We start from the raw sequence: 5183 nt of genomic DNA on the forward strand, positions 1-5183 counted from the left end.
TACTGACCTATCCCTGAAGATCCCCGACACGCAATGCAGCACTGGTGGCCGCCACACCAAATCCAGCAGATGCAACAGTCGGTGACATGCTGTTTATTTTGCACATGACCACTCTGCCATTCACAGACTCCAATATTGCTTTTTCTCTGGCCACTGAAGGCTGTGAGTATCTGAGTCGTCACAGAGAAAAAGCACTGCATGTGATCAGCCGCTTCCTCCTCTGTGTTACTTTTGGCGGCCCCAGGACTGTATCATGTGACGGGGCTCGACAGAGATAGGTGAGTATTCCTTTTTTAAACAGGTCATCCTTGCAATGATCGCTTCTGTACTTTTACACAGAATTAATAAATAAATCTTGTTATTTGTATAGCACCAACTTATTCCGCAGCACTTTCAGGTAATTTATTTATTACCCCCCACCAAGCTGGGTACTCGTTTACTGACCTCGGAAGGCTGGGTCAACCTGTGCGCCACACGAGGCTCCTTTTATAAGAGCTGATATTTTGGTAAAAAATATTTCTTGATTCATTTACAAGGTACAACAAAATTGTTTCTGTAGCAATTGAAGCTCCAGTATCAGGAACAATTATGCATCTTCCTCTTTGGGCCAAAAAATTCAAATGCAACACATTTACAAACAACAGTAAAATTCTTCAGTGCTGGTACAAGTAGACAGATGTGTGAGCTCTGTAGTCAATCGCTGGATGCATCAGTGTCTATCTATCTATATATATATGGCGAAATCCCCCACTGACTGATTCGCCACTAATTCTCTAACTTCCCGATGTCGTACAAACATGAAATTTGGGATGATCATTCTTTAGGTCCTAAATAGGAAATGTAAAGGGGTCACAACTCGGAAATTCAATGCTAATCACAAAAGTATTGGTGCCTCTGTGTAATGTACGAAATCTGATTATCTAACTTCCTGATGTCTCGACCTCAGCAGTATAATATATAACAACCAATCACAGCACAGCTTTCATGTTACCTCAGCAGTATAATATATAACAACCAATCACAGCACAGCTTTCATGTTACCTCAGCCGTATAATATATAGTGTAGCTTTTATGTTACCTCAGCAGTATAATGTATAACAACCAATCACAGTGTAGCTTTCATGTTACCTCAACAGTACAATATATAACAACCAATCACAGTGCAACTTTCATGTTACCTCAGCAGTATAATATATCAGCACTAGAGATGAGCGAGCATACTCGTCCGAGCTTGATGCTCGTTCGAGTATTAGGGTGCTCGAGATGCTCGTTACTCGAGACGAGCACCACGCGGTACTCGTCTCGATTAAACGAGCACTGACCATTGAATTCAATGGAGCCGGCAATACAGCCGGCTCCATTGAAAGCAATGGGCTGCCGGCGAGCGCGGGATGAATTGTCGGGAAGGGCTTAAATATATAAGCCCTTCCCTGCAATTCATCCAGAAATGTGTAAAAATAAAAAAATAAATATACTCACCTTGTCCCGGCAGAACGATGTTAGCCCATTTAATTCAATGGAGCCGGCAATACAGCCGGCTCCATTTGAAAGCAATGGGCTGCCAGCGATCGCGGGATGAATTGTCGGGAAGGGCTTAAATATATAAGCCCTTCCCTGCAATTCATTCAGAAATGTGTAAAAAAAAAAAAATATATATACTGACCTGCTCCCGGCAGACAGAGTTCAGCGCGGCTGGCGGCAGTCCACCTGAACTGCTCTGAACAGCTGTAAGTAGTATTCAGCAGCCGGGGATTTAAAATACCCATCTGCTGAATGAGCTGCCTCTAATTGATCACAGCCTGACCAATCAGAAGCAGATCTCACTCACACACCCATTCATGAATTCATGAATAGGTGAGTGACTGCTGCCTCTCATTGGCTCAGCGCAGGGACCAATCTGATTGGTCCCGCTGAGCCAATATTTTTTTTTTATTTTTACACATTTCTGGATGAATTGCAGGGAAGGGCTTATATATTTAAGCCCTTCCCGACATTTCATCCCGCGATCGCCGGCAGCCCATTGCTTTCAATGGAGCCGGCTGTATTGCCGGCTCCATTGAATTCAATGGGCTAACATCGTTCTGCCGGGACAAGGTGAGTATATTTTTATTTTTACACATTTCTGGATGAATTGCAGGGAAGGGCTTATATATTTAAGCCCTTCCCGACAATTCATCCCACGATCGCCGGCAGCCTATTGCTTTCAATAGAGCCGGCTGTATTACCGGCTCCATTGAATTCAATGGGCTAACATCGTTCTTCTCTGCCACAGCTGTTACAGCTTTATGCTGTATTGCCGGCTCCATTGAATTCAATGGGCTAACATCGTTCTTCTCTGCCACAGCTGTTACAGCTTTATGCTGACAGTGTGGGGAAGGGGGGGGGGGGTTCCTCACTCTTGCCACTATTGTGGCTTAATAGTGGGACCTGGGAACTTGAGATGCAGCCCAACATGTAGCCCCTCGCCTGCCCTATCCGTTACTGTGTCGTTCCCATCACGTTCACAAATGAAAACCTTAGCGAGCATTGGCGATACACAAAAATGCTCGAGTCGCCCATTGACTTCAATGTGGTTCATTACTCGAAACGAACTCTCGAGCATCACTGAAAGTTCGACTCGAGTAACGAGCACTCGAGCATTTTGGTGCTCGCTCATCTCTAATCAACACCAATCACAGCGCAGCTTTCATGATTGTACGACAAATTTCATGTTTGTATGACACCGGGAAGTTAGGGGAATTAGATTTGGTACATTACACAGGGATGCCAATACTTTTGCACTTAGCATTGAATTTTCGAGTTGTGACCCCTTTTCCTATTTAGGACCTAAAGAATGCTCCTGCCAAATGCCAAATTTCATGTTTGTATGACATAGGGAAGTTAGAGAATTAGTGGCGACTCAGTCAGTCAGTAAGGGCTATATATCATACATTATATAGCGCCATCATATTTGGTAGCACTTTATAATTCAGAGGACACGTATATGAACAGAATCAAATATTATAGATTAACAAACTAATCAGTAGTTCAAATAAGAGAAGACAGGGCCCTGCTCACAATAGTTACAATTTAGAAAGAAATAGGGATGACATGAGGTAACATACATAAATATATTTACCCCGTGCTACAAAACCGTGCAAATTATTGGACCTCTAATTAAAGAGGTTTTCTGAGATGAGATTACATTTTAAAACCCCCTTTACTGTGCTGCACATACAGGCTTATTACTAATGTTCTTCCCAATTTAAAAAACTCAAAGCCCACGTTTAATGCAGAAACTGAAAGAGTTTTGTTGCCCAACCCCAAAAATGTTTTCCACATCAGGTGTTCAATGTGAGTTCCCTTTGTCACTTGACACACATCAATCCTGTAGTCAAGTTCTTGCCATACACATTGTAGTGTATCATGATTGACTGATGCAATGGCTTTCGTGATACATACTTGCAGATCATGCATGGTGGGTGGTAAGGGCGGCATGTAGACTCTATCTTTAACACTCCCCCACAGAAAAAAATCACACGGTGTAAAATCCACGGAATCTGGAGGCCAGGGAAAAAATCACTATTTTCACAACCTGGATGGCCAAACAATCTGTTTGGTAATCGCCTATTGAGCTCACTTCTGACATCATTGTGAAAATAGGACGCACCCTATGAAACCTGGGATTACCTGTTCCAGCTGTGGCAGACACCATATCTGTAGTATGTCAGAGTACAAAATCCCTGTGATGCAACCTTCTTTCTTAAAACTGGAGTACCACTTACAAATTGTGTGCCCATTGGGTGGATCTACACCAAAGTTCGCACCCTTATGACAAACCGGTAGACATGAAAATCAAGGACACAAAACAGTCTCCTGTTTTCCTTGGTGGCCATTTTGTCTCATATCCACCTAGCACTGACTATGGCAGCATAAAATATTTTGGGCCTCATTTAGTAAAAGTATCTGATAGCAGGACTGTCTTCATTGCCCATAGTAACCAATCACAATGCAGCTTTTAGTTTCCCACAGCAGCTTGGCAGAGAGCTTTGCTAAATGAAAATTTTTGAGCTTTTGTTTCCATTGATATCAAATTCATATATCCGAGTATCATTAAATGTGAGTTATCAGGGTTTCAAATCTGGAAGATCATTTGTAATAATTCTATACTTGTAAGGAAAAAAAATTGAAAAAACTCTATTTTCAACAGCCATGGTGTGTTTTACCTTCTGCTGATCCTCCAGGTAATGTGATATCTGTTGATACATCACATGGCCATGGTAGCCAACTGTGACTTGGCACTGCGCATGGTGTGGGTGCACTGATTGCTTATACAATATGACCTGCAGACTATCTGGACAGTTGTGGAACTGATAAAAGAGAGGGGGAGATTAAAACATTCCAGATTGTACTACGGCAAACTGAGTCTTGGTTTTCATCCTCTAACTGTGGAGCAAGTGCATCAATATAATTACTGTAGCTCAGTGGAAATTATTCATTGACATTTCTAATACTAATGTTTTGCTATGTGTAGCTCTATGTAGTACATTATATTGGCACTAAATAAAGAAGGACAGTGTTAGTAATCACCTTTAAATTGCTTCTTCCATTTCATGCTTATTGCTTCCATATTTCTCTTTTTGAAGTTCCACATTTTACCAGACAAGAACATATTTCTGGTAATTATTTGTTAAAATGCAGTAAGAATATGGGCTAGAAGGACTAGATTCTGTTAAAAATAGTTCCCATATCAATTAAATCCAGAATTGCTTGATGAGGAAAAAGCATTGAAAGTAATGTGAAATCAATGAGGGTGTTTTCACATACAGCCTTTTTTTAAATGCAGTTTTTCTGGCAGATTCACGTAGTTTTTTCAGTCAAAGTCGGAAGGGAATTCAAAATGAATGGAAAATATAGAGAAGGGACTTCTATTTCTCCTTCCTGCTGGATCCACTTCTGGTTTTTCTCAATAGGCTGCCATAAAAAAAAAACAGCTGCATGTGAGACCACCCTTTAATATAACTTGAAATTTGGAAATTAATATAGACGCTCAAATTGTGAAAGGGGAGAATGAGTTACCAATACCCTTGGTACCAGAGAGTGGGGTGGATCTCCTTCCTTGAGACCCAAAGTAGCTACTAATGCCTCCTTCAGACGAGCATTGTCTACACACTGCTGACTTGTAGGAGTTCTGCAGTGAATGA

This window comes from Eleutherodactylus coqui, chromosome 2 (genome assembly GCF_035609145.1).
Source record: "Eleutherodactylus coqui strain aEleCoq1 chromosome 2, aEleCoq1.hap1, whole genome shotgun sequence".
NCBI lineage: Eukaryota > Metazoa > Chordata > Amphibia > Anura > Eleutherodactylidae > Eleutherodactylus > Eleutherodactylus coqui.